Source organism: Engraulis encrasicolus, chromosome 9 (assembly GCF_034702125.1).
Source record: "Engraulis encrasicolus isolate BLACKSEA-1 chromosome 9, IST_EnEncr_1.0, whole genome shotgun sequence".
NCBI lineage: Eukaryota > Metazoa > Chordata > Actinopteri > Clupeiformes > Engraulidae > Engraulis > Engraulis encrasicolus.
The window spans coordinates 5977546-6000024 of record NC_085865.1 but is presented as its reverse complement, the minus strand read 5'-3'; the positions used below and the strand labels follow the sequence as shown (position 1 = coordinate 6000024).

The 22479-nt window shown below is 42.8% G+C and overlaps 1 long non-coding RNA gene across 1 annotated transcript; it reads right to left on the bottom strand.

Moving 5' to 3' along the window:
- Nucleotides 1-6093: 6093 nt before the first annotated feature.
- On the bottom strand, nt 6094-7083 carry LOC134454943 (uncharacterized). Its single transcript, XR_010035938.1, has 2 exons — nt 6970-7083; nt 6094-6457 (listed from the first exon to the last, which is right to left on the bottom strand). It is a non-coding gene; the product is annotated as an uncharacterized LOC134454943 (long non-coding RNA).
- Nucleotides 7084-22479: the final 15396 nt, after the last annotated feature.

The following is a 22479-nucleotide window of genomic DNA, read 5'->3' as shown; positions in this document are numbered from 1 at the left end:
CATGCAAACATTCCCATTGGCTGTGGTCACTGACCTCTATATAGTCATTGACTGTCGCGGCTAGTTGCCGAACCGCGTCATAGAAAGTTGAAAGGATTTCAACTTCAAACTGTCGCGCGAATCGCCTCTAGTCTCCAGAATCTCTCACGCGCGCACACACACACACACACACAGTCTCTCTCTCTCTCTCTCTCTATCTCCTCATCCACACAAACACAAACACACACAAGCGACACACACACACACCCACACACACACACACACAAGCAACACACATACACACACATACACGCAAGACACACTGAGGGTGCCTGGGGCCCATTTATTTGTCTGTGTCACGTGGCAGCCTCCTACTGTCCCCCAAAAGGCTTGCTTCCATCACACACACTGGCCGTTTCCCAATGTCTAGCGTGCACCCTTGCTTCCATCACACACACTGGCCGTTTCCCAATGTCTAGCGTGCACCCTTCGAAGTATGTCAGTAGTCTTCGTTGTCACACCCAGTGATTGGATACTCTTTGGTGAACTCTGCGGAGTATCCAATCACTAGGCGTGACTAATTATTAGGCTGACACACTAGCAAGGCTCATACACTTGACATTGGGAAATAGTGGGCCTTTCTCAAAACCTAGTGCAGTGCACTTCAAAGTGTATCAGCCTGACACCCAGTGATTGGATACTGTTTATTAGTCACACCCAGTGATTGGATATTCCGTAGAGTTCACCAAAGAGTATCCAATCACTGGCCGTGACTAATTAGGCTGATACACTTGGAAGGGCACTGCACTAGGTTTTGAGAAGGGCCCATTGACTCCCTCTCTCACACACACACACACACACATACACACAAACATGCGACTCGAACCCACGACCAGTGGTGGACAAAGTAAAAGTAAAAGTTAAAAAAAAGAAACACAGTTTCTTTCCAACACAGGTAACTTATTTGAATAAAATGTAGACCAATGTACTTGTCTTACGATAAGCTGATTCTGCACAGGTTGAGTTGAGTTTGTGGTGGGTCCTTGTGAGGTTTTTTATTGTTTTTCAGTAATAACAAAGTCTATCTCAATAGGTAGGTAAAATGGAGTAAACGGTGTAACAGCTATGTATTATCATGTGCTACAGTTGTAATTACACCTTTTACTTTGTCCACCATTGCCCACGACCAACCAGTAACGCTGACTGAGCCAAAGGGTCCAGACCAATCGGTCAGCACTATCGTTACTGTATAAGGCTTGGGGAGGGAGGGTTACTCACGTTCAAGGGCCGTCAAGGGTTCAACGTCCAAGGGGCATCTACTAACGTTCTTCCGTTACACACGCATACAGCTCTGTGTACATATACACATGCAAATCACACACACACAAACACACTGTGCGTGTGTGTGTGTGTGCGTGCGTGCGTGCGTGTGTGTGTGTGTGTGTGTTTATGTGTTCCCCTGTGTGTGGTAAGCTTAATTAAAGACTTTCAGTGAGTCTCATAATGGCTTCTTTGTTGTAATGCCAGTGCTGTGTCTGCTGTGGCTGTCAAAACAAAATCAAACAGCAAAATTGCAGCTGAATACAAACAGGATGGCGCTCCTTAGGGGTTCCTGTTTGTCTCACACATGCGCTTAGAAAGTGCTACGGTGCTTTCAACCCAGGTGGAGCAGGAGCACTACAACATTTTAACACAAGTTCACATGAAAGGACTTGAAAAGAACGTTGACGTGCATCTCTCTCTCTCTCTCTCTCTCTCTCTTTCTCTCTCTCTCTCTCTCTCTCTCTCTCTCTCTCTCTCTCTCTCTCTCTCTCTCTCTCTCTCTCTCTCTCTCCTCTCTCTCTCTGTCTGTCTCTGTCTGTCTCTGTCCTTTCACTTTTCATCTCTCCTTACTTTAATATAGTACTTTATAATATTAAGTATACTAAGAAGATGGTTAAAGGGACCCTGTGCAGGAAATGGTCAAAAAAGGTACTGCAACTATGCTGCTCATTGAAACTGGGCTGGCTATTGCCAAATTTGATATTTACATAAAAGTTTACAAAGTAATAAACAAATATATTCTAGTATGGTCCAAGTAGAGTCATTTTTGCAGCTAAAAATGGCTATTTTTGGAAATTCAAAATGGCGGACCATGGAGAAGATCCCCCTTTCCATGTATGAAAAGTGCATTTTTTCCAGACATAATGAATACTTAGAATTTGATGCTGGTGGTAAGTATTCATGAAAAAGGTAACATAAGTGAATGGGCAGCATGAATTCTGGAAATAAACAACTAAAAATCTCACACAGTGTCCCTTTAACCATGGACGTTTTCTGGTTCACGTGGGCAATATGTTCGACACTCCCTCTTCATCCTCTCCTTTTGTGGGGCCCTTGGCTTTGATTCATTTTTTACAGATCTACAATTTAAGTTGTGATAGGCCACCGCTCATCTGTTTAGAAGGTGCAGGATTCAGTAGAAATTTCTGTATTTCCTGTCAATCTCTACAGTCCTATCATCAATAAAGGCACAAAAAGCCCATAAAAATATCTTTAACCCTGTGAAACCTGAACCATGAAAGCAATGAGAGAAAATTCTATTTTTTTGGAATTTGCTTCAATATTGGTCCCTTATAAGAAATGTAAAAAAAAATATCAAAATTTTGTCAAGATATTTAATGCATCATATATGATGCATCAGGCATTTAATGAATGAAAATTCCAATTTCATGACCATTGAAAAATGACTTTTAATGCATTTACAACTTTTTTTTTATTTAAAAAAGTTGTCAGACAATTTAATTTGAGGATTATCTTTAAATATTTAGTGAGATCCTGCCATTTTTTTAAGCCTATCCTTGTTTTAGCAGGACCATATTTTACATTTCCCACAGCCTGGTTGGGTAATTTTTTTAAATCTATGTAAAAACATAGCTGATCGAATGCTTAACAACCTATTTATGAGTGTAATATAGATCATTATTCATTTTTGATGTGTAATTTGAATATATGGGTCCATTACTACAATTGGACCATTTCTCCATTCACTTCAATGCATTTTTTACGAGATCATAATTTCAACATTTTGCATTACATTTTCAAAATTGCAAGTAAAACCTGTTTCTTAAAGGAATAGGTCGGTATTTTGCATTTGGGACCTTAATTATGGTGTATCATACACTGAGCTACCCACCTGTGTCACTTTTGTTTGATTTGAAGCCTTCCGTGAGATTTTGGGTTTTGGCGGTATCCACAAACCACCATACAACGGGAGTCAGCGGGGCACAGACTTTAAATCCGTCGTACACGCATAAACAGTATTTTCTTATTTTGTTTAGGGTCATTGGGATGATACAATTACGTTTCCGCCTCATTTCAATATTTAAATCTCCCGGGTTCAGTGAACGAATTAAAAATCTGTATTGACTGAGGTGTGCCACGTCATCTTTCTGCGACGCTCATTCTGACAGCCAGCCAGCTCTGCTACGGCAGTCGGGCCGGCAACATGATACTGTAACAAGAAGCAAACGTTGAAGCTCTCGGTTTTTAACAGTTCTTCGGCTAGAACTTTGCTATGGGTTGAATGTGCGCATATACTGGATGCTGAAACTAAACGACAAGCTTTATGAAACCGTGGCATTTTGCGTTGAGATGGAAAAGGAATGCGCCACACTCTCCTGGATACGAGGCTACGTGTGTGCGGTTTTTGCGCCAAAGGTCTTTCTACCAGCAAAACAAAATAGCAGGACAGAAGTGACAGCGTCAGAAAGAAAACAATGCTGTTCCGATTGCTGATGGAGACAACAGAGGTAAGGACATATTATGTATCTAGAGTTTTTGAATGGCTAATCTTGGTGTCGCCTCAAACTAGCTCTCTTCTCGGTGCCTTCATATGGCTGTTCATGCTACCAGCTACAGATAGTCAAATGAATCAAAGCTACGTTTGGTCTCAAACAAAATTGTACACGGAAAATAGTAGTCCTTCAGTAGGCAAGACAATCACAATCATATGATAAGCCTGTCAAAGCCCTGCACCAAATCATGGAGTAGGTCGACTGTGGTTTTCACTTTTACTGCTAGTAAAACTGACGGCACGTAATTCGACTGTCTAGCCAATAACTGGTAGGCCTACATTGCTTGATCTTCAGGTCATACTAGTTGTAGGTCTTACAGTGATACTGGTGTATTGACACACTTCTTTATTTATTATTTAGAAAGACAGGAGAAGGTCAAGACTCAAGAGCTGGACGTCCTCAATCGACCCCTGTGAATAGCAGCCCACCGTTGACCAGCCATCAGTATCTACTGTGCAGTCATTTCCTGACCCGGTTTCTCACTAGCCCTTCGCAGACGAACACTACCACGATGAAGACGGTCGTCTGGATAATACTTCGGTTTGGCACCGGCATGGTCTACCACAAAGGTAAACACATCAGGCCTACCACTCCACTGCATTTGTTTTAGAAGTCTAAACAACACACCAGGGTGTATTCCGGCTGTTCATGCTACCAGCTAGGCCTACAGATAGTCAAATGAATCAAAGCTACGTTTGGTCTCAAACAAAATTGTACACGGAAAATACGAATAGTATTCCTTCAGTAGGCAAGACAATCACAATCATATGATAAGCCCTGCACCAAATCATGGGGTATACTTATAAGTACAGTTGACTTGTACTTTTACTACTAGTAAAAACATTCAGCTGTCTAGCCTACTGAGAAATGGTAGGCTACATTGATCCTCATGTCATATCACTTGGAGGTTTTACAGTGTGATACTGATCTGATGTAGTGACACACTTCTTTATTTATTTAGGAAGGTGCCAAGTAACTCTGGAGGATATTCTCGCCATGACGAATCGAGCTGGTATCAACATTCTTCGAAGTTGAATCGGAGATTATAGCCAAAACTCGCAGGAACACACAGCTTTCAATTGAGTAAGTCGCCGAGGAATTTGTAAATTCTGTTTGATTTACTATGCCCAGACAGCTTTGTCGATATTGGGGTCAGTCAGTGACGTTAGTAGTAACTTCACAGCTACTACCACGATTGTATAGATTATTTGTTCTGTTGTGTTTCATCTCAGTGGATTATCCAAGAAGCATTTTCATTGCAGTATACTAATCAATTATTTATGAACATAAGCTGTGGTTGTACCCCAAAAAAAAAAACCCGTCATTGACTGAAGTGTCCCTACCTCTTACTTGCTGTATTGTGATCATCTGTCTCGTAGGAAATGCTGTACACAGCGCCCTGGGAGCTGAACGTCTGTGGCCAGGTTACAGTACAGAAGGGTCATCCAAGGTGCATCATGATCCTCATCCATCTCCCACCATACCATATGCTGGATGCAGTCAGAGTCTCTACATTGACTTATCATCTTGTGTTATATTGAGTAATTACAATGAAGTTATAAATCTAGTTGGTAATACTACACATAATTTGACATTACACATCTTAGGTGCATTGTGGGGACCCCTTATTGGACCAAATGTAGCTGGTTCGAATCCCTCCTGACCTCTCCCTACATCTCCATCCATGGCTGAAGTGCCCTTGAGCAAGGCACCTAACCCCACATTGCTCCAGGGACTGTAACCAATACCACTTTTGGTAAATGAAAGCGTCAGCTAAGTGCAATGCATTTTTTTTTTTAAATGCAATGAAATGAAAATGTAATATTCCATGTCTTTTGATAACATTTGTAAATTAATTTCATGCATCATTCCATTGTCACAATCATAGGGACACTTTCTCAACTTCCACCTGCACAATATCTTGGACTCACAGGAAGAGTTTATCTACATAATTCAAAAGACACCGCACACTGCTTACCATTCTTTTTCTTACTTTATTTTGACACACAGGGCAAAATGCGTTGTTAGCTCAGAAAAATGAAGGAAGAAAAAGAACAATAAGCAGTGTGAAATGTCTTTTGAATTTTGTTCATTGTTCACCTTCTCCTGCCTCACATCAGCACCTGCATTGCTGAGGGCTTGTGCACAAGGACTCTCTTGAACTTAGGTCATCAATATAATTTGATGGCCATTGAAAATAAATTTTACACATTTATCCATTTGTCATTACTGCCTCAAGTGTCATTACTTTAACTTCTTTACCTAAAGGAAAAGAGAGAAGATTTTACTGGGACTTTAATGTCAGCAGGTGTGACCAATAACAATGTGTACATCATAATTGTAATCATTCAGTCATTAACAATGTAGGAAGAAGTGAAGAATCTTGTAATAATGTAAGAAATGTCTTATTGGGTAACCAAGATGTCACTATCAAACATCAGAAAGTATTTTAGATAAATAGGGTTTAGGACCTTCCGAAATGATTGCTCCGTCATGACACTAAAACATACATGTCTGTTCTTGGGACTGGAGTGGAGAGTTTTCGTGGTGGAGTGTTTGTTACACTCAGTTTATTCTATAGAAGGGTTGTCTCCTTTCCAGCACTCAGTCCATTAGGTCCTTTCAGAAGGTCTGGCGTCTATCTGGAAAATAGAAATGACAATTGTAGTGTATTATGTATGGCCATTGAACAGGAATGGTAAAGGCCAATCACATGAGTGCACAGTAGGTGATGGCAGTAATGTAACAGAATGTGAAACTCATAAAGAAGATTGTCTGCTCTCCAGATACACCGTGATAAGTCAAAAGGTGTTAGTTGAAGGCCACTGGACTTTTTTTTAATAATATTGGACAGGAAAGCAATGGGCATTTTGCCAGAGTAATACTGGATGGAAAAACCCTTTGAAAAATATCGACATGAAAGTAAGAAAAAGGTTATTATAATTAGTATGAATGGTGTACTGTATGGGAAATACTACAAACGTGGCTCATAACTGTTTTTTCCCCTGAGCCACACATATCCCATGTGTTGCAACAACATTTCAGTTTTTACACATAAAATGTGTTCGTGATAACTTGCCTATGGAATACACCCTGGTGTGTTGTTTAGACTTCTAAAACAAATGCAGTGGAGCGGTAGACCTTTTGTGTTTACCTTTGTGGTAGACCATGCCGGTGCCAAACCGAAGTATTATCCAGACGACCGTCTTCATCGTGGTAGTGTTCGTCTGCGAAGGGCTAGTGAGAAACCGGGTCAGGAAATGACTGCACAGTAGATACTGATGGCTGGTCAACGGTTTGCTGCTATTCACAGGGGTCGATTGAGGACGTCCAGCTCTTGAGTCTTGACCTTCTCCTGTCTTTCTAAATAATAAATAAAGAAGTGTGTCAATACACCAGTATCACTGTAAGACCTACAACTAGTATGACCTGAAGATCAAGCAATGTAGGCCTACCAGTTATTGGCTAGACAGTCGAATTACGTGCCGTCAGTTTTACTAGCAGTAAAAGTGAAAACCACAGTCGACCTACTCCATGATTTGGTGCAGGGCTTTGACAGGCTTATCATATGATTGTGATTGTCTTGCCTACTGAATGACTACTATTTTCCGTGTACAATTTTGTTTGAGACCAAACGTAGCTTTGATTCATTTGACTATCTGTAGCTGGTAGCATGAACAGCCATATGAAGGCACCGAGAAGAGAGCTAGTTTGAGGCGACACCAAGATTAGCCATTCAAAAACTCTAGATACATAATATGTCCTTACCTCTGTTGTCTCCATCAGCAATCGGAACAGCATTGTTTTCTTTCTGACGCTGTCACTTCTGTCCTGCTATTTTGTTTTGCTGGTAGAAAGACCTTTGGCGCAAAAACCGCACACACGGTAGCCTCGTATCCAGGAGAGTGTGGCGCATTCCTTTTCCATCTCAACGCAAAATGCCACGGTTTCATAAAGCTTGTCGTTTAGTTTCAGCATCCAGTATATGCGCACATTCAACCCATAGCAAAGTTCTAGCCGAAGAACTGTTAAAAACCGAGAGCTTCAACGTTTGCTTCTTGTTACAGTATCATGTTGCCGGCCCGACTGCCGTAGCAGAGCTGGCTGGCTGTCAGAATGAGCGTCGCAGAAAGATGACGTGGCACACCTCAGTCAATACAGATTTTTAATTCGTTCACTGAACCCGGGAGATTTAAATATTGAAATGAGGCGGAAACGTAATTGTATCATCCCAATGACCCTAAACAAAATAAGAAAATACTGTTTATGCGTGTACGACGGATTTAAAGTCTGTGCCCCGCTGACTCCCGTTGTATGGTGGTTTGTGGATATCGCCAAAACCCAAAATCTCACGGAAGGCTTCAAATCAAACAAAAGTGACACAGGTGGGTAGCTCAGTGTATGATACACCATAATTAAGGTCCCAAATGCAAAATACCGACCTATTCCTTTAAGGCAATATCTTTGTCTTGAAGTAAAACAACTTGTGTGTTTTGTTAAACGATCGTCGTGGTATGCTTTGTAAGTTTCCCTATGGAGCAAATGCATTGATGGCTGACTTCCTGCCACCGCCGGATGGTGCTTATATGTTTCATCAGTTTTAGCACGATCTCTCTGCAACACGGTGTAAAAATATAAACTCTTCCTTGATTAATTGCACAAAGCAAGTGTTCAAATTAAAGGATGTAGAGTTATATTTCGGAAATTTGTACACAAACCTTTTGCAATTTGACGATATCTCAGCGTTGGTCAGGGAAACCGCTTCTACTCCATTTTTGCATTTTTCGCCGAGCTGTGATCAACTTGTTGTTGACCGCTGCTCTCTTGTGGCGGTTTCCGTGTACTGCAGGACGTTTGGAAATGACACGCAGGATGTTTTTGAGATGGATTTTTTTTGTGTCAGCGTGGAGAGGGCTTTGATCCGGCGCGATAGGGTTAAAAAAAAAAAAAATCATAGACGCCTCCCTCCCCTCCCTCTCTTCCGCTTTCTCATCACCGGTTTTTAGAAAGGCAAGGAAAATCATAGCCGATCCCTCACATCCAGCACATCATCTAACTCAGTGGTTCTCAATTGGAATAGTCTTGAGACCCACAATTTCCTGTGGTCAATACGTTGTGACCCAAACTGTGTGTCGCACCACTAGATTCGTCCAATAATAATAAAAAATATTGCAATGCATTTCATAATATGCATTATTATTTGCATTGTATGCTGATATACATGTGTCTTATGAAGTAGTGGAGAGGAAAAGTCCTATTAACCATGTTTCACTCTGTCTTAAACATCATAGTCATTTTTAGTGCATTGCATCACAGCTCCACGACCCACCCAGGAACCCTCCGCGACCCACTTTTGGATCCCGACCCACCAGTTGAGAATCACTGATCTAACTGGCTAAGCGGTTGAGAGAGAGATGGGGAAGAGTTTGGCAAATGACCCCGGCCGGAATCTAACCCGGGTCGCCAGAGTAGCAGTGCCGTGGTACCCAGCTGGGCCTCATCATCCTAGCCTGATTATCATAGACTTTCAAATCTCTTCGAGACTTGGTCTGACCTATAGCATAACAATTATCATTTCCCAAACTGCATTTCCCAAACAGCCTCCTTTGGTTAACTAATGATTGTTTGCTTCCCTACAAAGTGGGAGGAGTTCCCGATTTTGCAGAAGCTCAGAAAGTACTTGCATTGCTCTTGACCTGACTGGTAGCAACGCTGAAGCTGTTGCGTCACTTGGAGGGCACGGCCTGGCTACCCATCATCCTACCCTTGCACAACAACAGTTCCCCACCTGAGGAAGGGGCTCTCTGCCGTCAGCAAAAATGTCTGGGAGCAGTTTTTCTGACCATGATCTTCATTTAATCCCCAGGTTAATGACTGCAAGTGCGCATTTCGTGGCTACATTTCTTTTCCAGACAAATTAGTTTAATATGGCAGGTTTAAGTGGTCAAGGCATAGGTCCAGGGCCGTAATGTCTCTTCGTCTGTCTTTTGGTCACTCAGGGTGCATTCCAATATGCGACATTGCGTCCTCCACTTGTGCTTGTGGCCTCATGTTTTGCTGATGCCCCGCCTCCGTGTTTCCCCGCTGTCAGTCTATCCAAAACAATTTTTGGGACTATTCTTCATTCACCATCCAGTTTGCAAATGAGATAATGACTTTACAATTGAAGTTTTGCGAGATATTGAAATATAATGCTGTTTTCAGTGATGTCATCATGACATATTACTTCCTGGTACGAGGCCACAAACACAAGTGGAGGACGCAAGGTTGCATATTGGAACGCGCCCTCAGACTTTAGTGGTGCAGGAGGCACAGCACAGTAGTCTCCTGGCCAAGTCTGCATCTCAGGCATCAGGTGCATCAGCTTTGCCATCGGCCGTCTGCTGCAGGAGGGGCTGCCAGGAAAGCTATCCAGTGGAGAGAGAGAGAGAGAGAGAGAGAGAGAGAGAGAGAGAGAGAGAGAGATCTAGTCTGTTATGGGATGCTTCAAGAAAGATATCGTTTAGATACAAGAGATTCTGTCTGCAGCTGGGATATCTAGTGGAGCGAGAGAGATAGAGAGAAGGAGAGAGAGAGAGAGAGAGAGAGAGAGAGAAGGAGAGAGATCTAGTCTGTTATGGGATGCTTCATCAAGAAAGATATCGTTTAGATACAAGAGATTCTGTCTGCAGCTGGGATATCTAGTGGAGAGAGAGCGAGAGGGAGAAGGAGAGAGAGAGAGAGAGAGAGAGAGAGAGAGAGAGAGAGAGAGGGAGATAGACAGAGACAGAGATTGAGATCTAGTCTGTGGGATGCTTCATTAAGAAAGATATCGTTTAGATACAAGAGATTCTGTCTGCAGCTGAGATATCTAGTGGAGCGAGAGAGAGAGAGAGAGAGAGAGAGAGAGAGAGAGAGATCTAGTCAGTGATGGGATGCTTCAAGAAAGATATCGTTTAGATACAAGAGATTTTGTTCACTGCGAAGTTCATGTTTCAGGAGGAATGCTGCGATACCTACCTGGCCTGGTGAGGAGTTCTGGGGGAAACAAAAGGCCCACTTTACAGTATTCTGGGCTTGTAAAACCACAAGATATCAAAACTGCACTGGAATTCTAGATAGATATACGCAGAAGTACAAGCCACTGTTGAGTTCTACTTGTGGTAGACACAAAGGACCCAGACAGCTAGCCTAGTAAACCAGCGGCACCCGCTGGACGCCGAAATTTTTCATCTGCGAGTGGGTCTGGCCTCGGATCTGAGAACGTTTTGAACACTGTGCCCGCAGTCTGGCAAAACCAATCACAACGCAGCGATTTGTTTTGAATTAAAGCGGGCAGGGTTTTGAGGGAGTGACAACGAACCTTGCAACACCGTTGGGAAAGCACATCAACGGCAAAGATGACCGATTGGTCAGAGCGCCGGCACGGTTTGAAAAAACAATGCGTTGTTCTCATCAACAATCTTCTCGGTCTCACATTTAGGCTGGTTTATCAGGCTACAAACAGAAGTTATTGTCAACATGTCTTGATCTGCACACTTCTGCACTTATTATTATTACATTACATTGCACTTAGCTGACGCTTTCATTTATCCAAAGCGACTTAAAACTATTATTTTTCAGGCTATTGGTTACAGTCCTCGGAGCAATGTGGGGTTAGGTGCACTTCAGCCATGGATGGAGATGTAGGGAGAGGTCAGGGGGGATTCGAACCTGCAACCCCTAGATTGAAAGACCAACTCTCTAAACACTAGGCCACGGCTGCCAGTGGTGTAGTCTACTTTTTTATGGTGGGTATACTGTATATTTGAGCATTTTTTGAAGTGGGTATACTGAATATATTTGTGCTATTCAAAACAATGGATCAATCAATTTTAAGTGGGTATACTGAAATCCTTGAAATTTAGACGTGGGTATACTCTGTATGCCCGCGTTCTACGTAGACTACACCACTGACGGCTGCCCTCTTCCAGCACTCTTGGTTCAGTGCATATCGGGTGCTCATGCTGAACAAAAGTCAGAGCACTGAAAGCGGGTGGTAACTGTCCAGGCGGCTGGTGACTGAAACTTGTCAGCAGCCCTGACTGGCCTGACACACACACACACACACACACACACACACACACACACAGAAAAACACACACAGACACACTCACACTGACACTGACACTGACACAGACAGACACACACACACACACACACACACACACACAGAAAGAGACAGAGGGAGACACTAAAATACATACAGTATGGTCTAGAGCCTATAATAAGCACATTGCTAGAGGCAAAATGCAATTTCAGATATTTTTGTATTGAGTCACATACACTATTACTCAAAGGTCTGTTTCTAAACATTGCCACAATAATGGAATTAATTGAATTTCACTTCTTGTAATTCCACACCTTCGATCTGCGTAGATCCAAGCTGTGTCAAGGTAAATTATTTACCTGAGTTGGTTTTTGCGATGTGAAGTTTTTCTCTCTGTATATTCCTCTTGTTTCTGCTTTCTAGGAGCTAATAAAGTGCATGTCTTTTGTGTCAGTGTAGGCTACACAGCACACCATGGGTGCATTCCAATATGCACACTTCCGTCCTCCACTTGTGCTTGTGGCCTCGCCCCGCCTCTATGGAGAAAGTTTCTCAGCTGTCAGCCTAGCTGTCAGACTGTTTTTCATTCACCATCCCAATTGCAAATGAGAAAATGACCTTATAATTGTGAGTTGCAAGATATTAAATTAATTTTCTATCGTCAGTGACATCATCATGAGGTCACAAGCAGGCAAGTGAGCAAGGGAGGACGGAAGTCCTATTGGAATCCACTCCCAGTGACAGTCCATATTGGTCTTGTTTTAAAGAGGTTCACTTGTCCTTGACGGTATATAACGTGTCAGCATGCTGATAGCACATGTGGAGAAGAGATGGGGAGTGTGGCGAGGACCCCATCTGCTGTCTCCATAGGCGTCTGTGTAGATGCCTGTTAGCTCTGTGGGACTGGGGGAGATTATCGCTTTACTGTCTCATCGCTTCCTCTCTCTTCTTCTTTCGGGGACAGTCAGGGCCGGATTAACGCACAGGCCAGATATGGCTGCAGCCTAGGGGCCCCCACCTACCAGGGGCCCCCTGACTGGCCAAAAGTGGAAAATAGCAGAATTGTGACAAGATGCAATATTGAAAAATTCACCCGTAGTGTTGAATACAATTGGTAGACAAGTTACCCTTACTTCATAGCTCGTACTTATGACACTCTCTATGTAAATTTGTCGCAAAATTTGCCTTCTAGGGGGCCCCACAGCAACCTGTAGCCTAGGGGCCCCGGCCCATCTTAATCTGGCCCTGGGGACAGTGGCCATTTCACAATGGGAAGCGTGCTACCCTTGCTAGTATGAGAAACGCCTAGATTTTCGAGGATTCGACGCCATCGCGACTCACCAAGTAGGCTACCGAATCAAAGTGAATGCTCTGGAATTCTACCACGTCCCACTCCCTTGATTCTTAGAATTTTCAAAGTTGCATTCATTGCATCCTTGCCATTACAAACATACCCAGAATCCTTCACATTTTCCACACATTTAGTGGAAGATTTAAGAATATAAGATATCTAACACACACACACACACACACACACACACACACACACACACACACACACACACACACACACACACACACACACACACACACACACACACACACACACACACACACACACACACACACACACACAGATATAGAGAAAGAGAAAGAGAAAGAGAAAGAGAGAAGAGAGAGAATGGAAAGGTATTTGTGATGATATTTCAAACCCAGCTATTCATTCGTCACTACATCTGTACATGGTGACCCCCTAAATGAAACAGACAAGACAGAGATATGAAAAGCACCCTTGAAACCACTTGTCAGAGAGAGAGAGAGAGAGAGAGAGAGAGAGAGAGAGAGAGAGAGAGAGAGAGAGAGAGAGAGAGAGAGAGATGGAAAGAGGTGTATTTGTGGTGAGAGGCTGTGGCCTGTGCCATCCATCGTGATCTCCTGATTAAATCTGCAGGTGACAGAGGCAGTGGAGAGTGCTGCATGGAGGCATATGGGGCTGTCATAATTAACACAGAGCTCATTACTTCTCCTGCCAAGGATTAATGACCAACGCACACGCCTGTGTGTGTGTGTGTGTGTGTGTGTGTGTGTGTGTGTGTGTGTGTGTGTGTGTGTGTGTGTGTGTGTGTGTGTGTGTGTGTGTGTGTGTGTGTGTGTGTGTGTGTGTGTGTGTGTGTGTGAGAGAGAGAGAGTGTGTGTGTGTGTGTAGCTGAGAAAGAGAGGTGTATCAGTTTCCCTCATCACTTGATTTCTGTTTTTGTTTTTTCCCCAAAAAATTTCTTTATTAAAGTTTTTAGTTTTTAACATAAAGCACAACCCCAAAACCAAGGCACATACAAAACAAATAAACCAACAAACAAACAAAGCCAAACAAAGAAAACAATAGAATAAACAAATGTATTTCAGATCCCCACCGCATCCAACGACATATAACAGCGATGGACTGGTAACAATAAGTGGTCAATAATAAATAGAGTTTAATGTTTATTTACTCTATTTATTATTGACCACTTACTGTTACCAGTCCATCACTGTTATACGTATGTCATGTCTTGCACTTGATGTCAGTCTGTAAAATGTCAGTCTTGTATATGTCTGTCCTGGCATGGCACACCTATACATGCACACATGCACGCACATACATGGCCGAGTTCAAGTGCGTGCATGCATGTGTTTGACGTCTGTACAGTGCATGTGCACATTTTGCAGCAAGTTAACAATCAGATATTTTACACACAATCTTCAGCCAGACTATTGAAGGACATGTTGAATCCATGGTGGCCTACACCAGTGGTTCTTAACCTGGGGTGTGCCAGAGATTTCAGGGGGTGCACGGAATTGTGTTTGTGTTGAGGTTGTGACCAGTGGTGTAGTCTACTTTTTTATGGTGGGTATACTGTATATTTGAGCATTTTTTGAAGTGGGTATGAATTTGTGCTATTCAAAACAATGGATCAATCGATTTTAAGTGGGTATACTGAAATCCCTGAAATTTAGAAGTGGGTATACTCCGTATAGCCGCGTTCTACGTAGCCTACACCAGTGTTTCCCAACCAGGGGTACGTGTACCCCTAGGGGTACGCGAGCACACTGCAGGGGGTACTTGGAAAGATGTTCTTATAATAACAAATGTATGGAGCAGTCACACCACGACAGAGAAAGCGATGTAGAACTTGAATTAGGGGGTACTCATAGCACAACAAAGAGGTTTAGGGGGTACGCGAGACAAAAAAGGTTGGGAAACACTGGCCTACACCACTGGTTGTGACCAAAATTTTGCTTCAGAACATTATAATTGGGCAAAATCAAAACCTAATTAAAACATGTTTTGGTCCCTATGCAAAGAATTAGGCCTAAGGTATTGCTTAATGTCTCTAACAGTAAGCCTAATCTCTTAAATAATTTTTAGTGCTTGTTCACGGACAGAAGTTTGGGTTGGGGGTGCGCAATTTGTCTTGGGCACATGTAAGGGGGTGCTTTAAGGAAAAAAGGTTAAGAACCACTGGCCTACACACACAGGCTGGCTGCGAGGTAAATGGCTCTTGATGTGTTATGGTCCATCGTTCGTGAGTGGGGTCAGTTGTCCCAGGCCCAGGGAGACCCATACGGAAAAATGTGGTTAAAGGTACACTGTGTAATATTTTTAGTTGTTTATTTCCAGAATGTCAGGATCTGTACTCTGTGTTGTTGTGTTGGACTGATGTTTCCCCGTGTTTTACCTTGTGCGTCCCGTTTCTTGTCTGCCTTGCTGTCCATGTGCTTTTGTTTACATTTTCATCCTGTTATTGTGCTCCTGTGTTTTCCTGTCATGTTTCTACCCCGCCCCTGATTGTGCTCCACCTGTTCTTAGTTTTGTGTTAACTTGTCCATTAGTTTCCTGTTCCTAATGTCTTAATTATTGCCCTTAGTGCCGTCTTGCTGTTCTGATTGTACTCACCTGTATCTTGTCTCGCTTCCCCTCATCTGTTTGCTTGCCATCGGCCCTCCTGTAGTGTTTTCACCTGTTGTGTTGCCCTGGTAGTCTTAGCTCGTCCTGTTCCTGTTACCTTGTTACCTCATTACCCTATTGTTGGCCCTGAAGAGGATAGCTCAGAAATAGAGGATAGGGCTCACTTTCGGCTCTTTCGGCTCCCAAACTGCTCCTTACATATATGTTTATATTATCCATAAATGTATAGTGTCAATTTTATTTTCATTCTTTTTTCATTATTGACATTGTGAAGCACTTTGGGCAGTGCATGCTGTGTAAAAGCCTTTATGAATAACACTTTTATTATAATCATTCACATAATTAATTATCCAACAAAGTAAATTAAAAAGGTATTAATACATACTATGTATTTCTGATCGCTGTGAGTGTGTCTGTAACAGGCCCGTTTCTAGGATTTTGGGGCCCTAGGCAAAGGGGTTGTTGGGGCCCTAGGTTTTTTTTTTGTAAGCGGGGGGGGGGGGGGGGGGGGTCACATAGCCTACCATTACAACACAATGTCACAGAAACCATAGAAATCTAATGGAACAAACAAGAAGTCACCTTATAGACAGTGTTGTGGCAGGGCAACACATGCATGAAGGGCAATGAATGCATAAACTGCTGAACAGCTTGTGGAGTATTTAAACACAAAAAAACTCATGCACCCCATGCAGTTTGGTTTTAGAGCCAACCACTCAACCGACACTGCATGCTGCTATTTTATAGAACACATCAAGGCAAATCTTGATAATGGAGGAGTGGTGGGTGCTGTGTTCTTAGACCTTCGCAAGGCTTTTGACACAGTCAATCATTCAGTACTCCTCTCAAAGTTGGCGTGCTTTCAGCTGGCTCCAGATGTACTAAAGTGGATAGAGTCCTATCTATTAAATAGGGCCCAATGTGTTAAGATAAATGATAAAATATCTTCCTTAAAAGCATGCTCTATGGGGGTGCCACAAGGTTCCATATTGGGACCTTTGTTGTTCAGCACTTACATAAATGATCTTCCATCTGTATGTGAAGGTGTGGAGATACTGATGTATGCTGACGACACTGTATTATTTACACACGGCAAAGATCCGGTACAGGTGGCCAGCAAATTGACTCAAACACTAACTAAGGTCTCAATGTGGTTAAAAACCTCCTGTCTCACACTAAATACCAACAAAACTGTCACAATGTATTTTCACAATAGATTTAAACTAAATGTTGTTCCAGACATATTTGCTGATGGAACAAAGCTAAATAATGTTGATGAGTTTAAATATTTAGGTGTGACCTTAGATTCTACTCTTAGTTTTAAGAAACACATTAAAAAGCTGGGTAATACTGTAAAGTATAGCATATCAAATTTTAGACATATCCGTAACTCTCTGAGTATTGATGCTGCTGTGACTTATGTCAATGCTATGATCATGTCCCACCTGCATTATTGTTTATCAAGCTGGTCCCAGGCCAACAAGACTGTCTTAAAATCCATTGATTCACTATACAAGCAGGCCCTGAAGGTCCTAGATAGAAGATCTTTTCAGTACCACCATTGTCCTATACTGAGCAAGTATAATATGCTCAGCCTTGAAAACATCATACAATTTTCTGATCTGCGGCTAATCCATAAAATTATTCACAATGCAGCACCCCCACCCCTAAGAACATTTGTTCAACCCTGCTCTGAATTGATGAGCAGAACGTCAAGATCCACCATTAGGGGTGATTGTAGTCTCCCAATCCGACGAACTGCTTTTGCTCAGTCAGCCTTCTCCTTCAGGGCAACCAAAACATGGAATAGTCTACCCAGTAACCTAAAAAGTATTACTGATTATCAGGCCTTCTCAAGGGGTGTGAAAAAATGGATATTAACCAACCAGTCTTGTCAACATTAATCATATGTTTTTATATGACTCACACTGTATGCCATTTTAATGTGTGTGTGTGTGTGGGGGGGGGGGTTTGTGTGTGTGTGTGTGTGTGTGTTTGACCTATGGCCTATGGATGTGCTTACTTGTTTATATCTTGTCTATGTTATTGTATTTTAATATTTGTTTTACCTGTCCAGGGACTGCAGATGGAAATTAGCTATATAGCTATAATCTGGCACAAGCCATCTTTTTACTTCTGTAATCAATGTGTATTGTGCATGGTCCCTGTTGAACTAAACTAAATAAACTAAACATAAAGAGCAAGCATACACCAGCATTTCCTGTGAGGAAATGCAATCTAGTATGATAACTAGTCCCTACAGTTCATTTTATGAAACTATGAAGAAAGACCTGGGCAAATACAGCCCATTCCATTCAGTAGGCTCCGCTCATGAAGTAGGCTAATTGAATGTTCAGTTTAACCTGGCCTGTCTCACATGAGAGTAAGTGGCCCAATCAGATTTTTTGACCCTACCACAAAAATCATGATCTGCATTGCCAATCACAAATAAAGAAAGGTCTAATCTTTCCAACCACTTTTAAAATCTAACCAAGGGTGCTCCATTTGTGCAAAACCAACTATTGACTCATAAAACAATAGGCCTAGTCCAGAAACTCAAGGCTGAAAAACGAATGAGCAGGCGCAGTGGGGGGTTTGGGGGGGTGTGATATTGGTAGCAAGAATTCTAACCAAGCCAGGGGGGGTCTCCCCGACGAGATTTTTTTCGTATTGCATCCACCACGCATTTGAAAATACAATCCAAAGTTGTTAGTAATACCGCAGCACACACAAGTAGGCTACTCTGTAGCGACCAAGGATCACTGAACAACCACCTACGTTACTCCGTGGTTGACAGCTGTGTGAATTATAGGGGACCAATACCCAGGTGCCCTTACCTTGAGTTGTCTTGACCGCAGAATGTATCCCAACCTCTCACTGTAATCCACAAGTTTCCAGAATCATGGTCCCAAATTCCAATGTGTAATCCATATAATAGCAAGAAAGTGGGCTACAATGTAGCTATCCCAGCGCACTTGTGTGACTCGTGTTATCCGAAATATTGGTCATATGCATATGCATATGCACATTGTTCATTCGTTTCGTCTTGCGTTTGTCCACATTCAAAACAGTTCCGTGTCGAAAAAAGGTGCGTTATTGAACAATCGACGTTTGCCCAGTGCTTGTTACAGCACATGGATAATGCTTCACGGATGTTTTTGAAAACATAACACTGTAACCTAAATGAAGCATCTCGCTGTCTGTGCGATGTCAACTGGCCTGGGACAGTTTGGTTGCAGTACAGAGAGTAGCCTAATATGTCGCCTTCAAGCTTAACTTTTATTTTAAAAGCAACTGTCTTGAGCCAAAAATGTAATATAAACTGGCGTCTGCGCAACATCCAGTGAGAGATTATGTAGCTTCATCTTCAGTTTGTATTTGCGCTGGATTTGACGGTTGACGATTTGACAAAATTGGAAGGGGGGCCCCCTCGAGATGCGGGTACTTTGACTACATTTGTCGTTGCACCTTTTGGCAATTGACATTTTCACGTCGCTGTCGCTGATGCAAACCTATTGGAAGGGGCCCCCCCTCGAGCAGGGGGCATTAGGGAGGTGCTGTTGCTTCCCTCGCAGCAGAGCCCTTCATAAAGATGGCATTGCCTTATTATAAAGCTATTTCAAATGGTCGTTGCTGTTGGGTCCATAACCTGTCGTCCTTGGGGGCCCCACCTACTCGGGGGCCCTAGGCAACTGCCTACATTGCGTACCTTAACGCAACGGGCCTGGTCTGTAACACCTGCGCTGTAACCACTGGCACTTTTAGAGGATACACACAATGACAGGGAGGGGGAGAGAAGGACAAAAAAAAAAAAAAAAAAAAAAACCCTCCCCCCAAAAAATCTGAAACGGCTCCCATCTCTTAGAGCCGTTTCATTCGCGACCGACACATCACTACATTACACACACACACACACACACACACACACACACACACACACACACACACACACACACACACACACACACACACACTCACACACACAGCAATGCTGTAGTGTAATGTAGATTTTGTATAAAGTGGGTTCAATGGGTTAATCGAAGCAATCAGTGTGCGGGAACCGAGGCCTGTCTGCTAATTAGCAGATGGAGTGTCTCTCAACTAAAACAGCGATTTTGGTTGATCTGTTACTTGATCCCAGTGTAATGTTGTGTGGATTACATTAGCAGTGACAGAACATTTTTGTTTTAAAGGAACAGTCCACCCTTTTTTGATTTTCACATATTTGCAGTATTTCCTAGCATTATTCATGTGCGTATCATTTTGTTTATGTGTTTGCATTACCTCGTTTAACAGTACAGCCAAATTAAGAGTAGCAATGCAAGTCTATGGGGAGCAAACAAAACATCATCAACTGTAATTGTAAACTACTTTAAAGGTACACTGTGGAGGAAATGGCCAAAAAAGGTACTGCAACTATGCTGCTCTTTGAAACTGGGCTGCCTATTGCCAAATTTGATCTTTTCATCAAATTTGACTAAGTAATAAACTGATATTTTCCAGTATGGCCCAAGTATAGTCATTTTTGCAGCTGAAAATGGCTATTTCTGGAAATTCTAAATGGCGGACCATGGAGAAGATTCTCCTTTTCATGTATGAAAAATGCCATTTTTCCAGTTATATTGAATACTTAGAATTTGATGGTGGTGGCATTCATGAAAAGGGTAACATTCATGAATGGGTAGCATGAATTCTGGAAATAAAGAACTAAAAATCTTGCACAGTGTACCTTTAAAATTAATGCAAAATTCACCGGAGTGCAAAACAGCTATTTAATCCCGTCCTGTTATCACTTGTTGGCTTGATGCTAATGCTGCCCATTTACTTCCAGTGGTTATGCTAAGCTATGCTAATAATCCTGATCCAATAAATCTGAGTACTGAAAACACTGAGGAGAAAATGACATGCGCATTCATGAATAATGCTTGGAAATAAAGCAAATATTGTGAAAATCAAAAAAGGGTGGACTGTTCCTTTAAACTGTTATGAAAAGGGTTTGCTGTGCACATGCTCCCACTCCCTCTCTTCCTCTCCTCCTTTAGAGCAGAGGCGCATCTTGTCACCAGGCAAGACAGGCAGCCGCTTGGATGGTGAAAAACAGCTCACCCTTTGCTACAGTACAGTAGTGGCAAATTTCGTTCAAATGTTCACTCCTTTGACGTTTCGCTTGGGACCCCAGCTGAGCCGCTGTCGTGCCGAAAAGCGAGTCCCTGCCAGAACACGAGTGCCCTCATTGAAACCAATGACATTTTTTGAGAGAAAATTTTTGCAGAATGAATTACATAATTTATGAACTAAAAATATGCTTATGAAACATTACTCGTCCTCCACTTAATATGAGCTATTCGAATGAAACCGTAACATTTGTTATGACAATTCTTCGATTCTTTTATGGAAATAACACTGAAATTGTAACCAGCTCTTTGTAATACTTCCAGAAGGAATGTAGATGCTTTATTGATAGGCTTTCCATCTTAAATTGTGTCAGATTTGTCTGCAAAAATGGGTAAAAAAAATATCTGAAAAATTGGTCATTGGTTTCCATTGGTTTCAATGAGGGCACTTGTGTTCTGGCAGGGACTCGCTTTTCGGCACGACACTGCCTAGAGCCGCCTCTGTGCATGTTCTACTCTCTTTCTTCTTCTATCCGTTTGTTTCTTGTCTTTCATCCCCTTTTGGTTTTTGTTGTTGCTTCAATGTGTTTCCTCAGTGTGTGTGTGTGTGTGTGTGTGTGTGTGTGCTGAGGAATGGTGTGTGTGTTTCTATGTGTGTGTGCGTGTGTGTGTGCGTGTGTGTGTGTGTGCATCTGTGTGTGTGTGCATGTGCCTGCGCGTGTGTGTGTGTGTGTGCGTGTCTGTGTGTGTGTGTGTGTGTGTGTGTGTGTGTGTGTGTGTGTGTGTGTGTGTGTGTGTGTGTGTGTGTGTGTGTGTGTGTGTGTGTGTGCGTGCGTGTGCGTGTGTGTGTGTGTGTACTGGTGTTTCCTGGGCCCTGTATGTTTCCACAGTCTTGTCTGCTGAGGAATGGCCAGGCTGAGCGATGTGGTGGTGCAGGAGTGTAATAGCAGCCATTCCTCTTCCTCTGTCACACTAATGTTATTTCACACCGCCGCTTCTGGAAAGATCCGCAGAGATTCGCCACTCAGCTGAAACCAACGCTGGCCAGCAGCTCAGCTCTCCCACCAACTGCCAGAACAAGTGGCCAGGATATAGATTTGGGAAAGTGTGTGTGTGTGTGTGTGTGTGTGTGTGTGTGTGTGTGTGTGTGTGTGTGTGTGTGTGTGTGTGTGTGTGTGTGTGTGTGTGTGTGTGTGTGTGTGTGTGTGTGTGTGTGTGTGTGTGTGTGTGTGTGTGTGTGTGTGTGTGTGTGTACTTGAAGGGAGAGATGGGTAAACACATGTCTTAGATGTTGATGTAAAAGATACAATATGAACTCTAGAACTCACCAGCAGGTCAGCGGTTAGGTCGTCCGACTTGTAACACAAAGGTTGCCGGTTCGACTCCCGACCCATCAGGTTGGTGAGGGGAGTAATTAACCAGTGGTGCTCTCCCCCATCCTCCTCCATGACTGAGGTACCCTGAGCATGGCACCGTAACCACCGCACTGCTCCCCTTCGGGCACTATTGGGGGCTACCCCTTGCACGGGTGAGTGA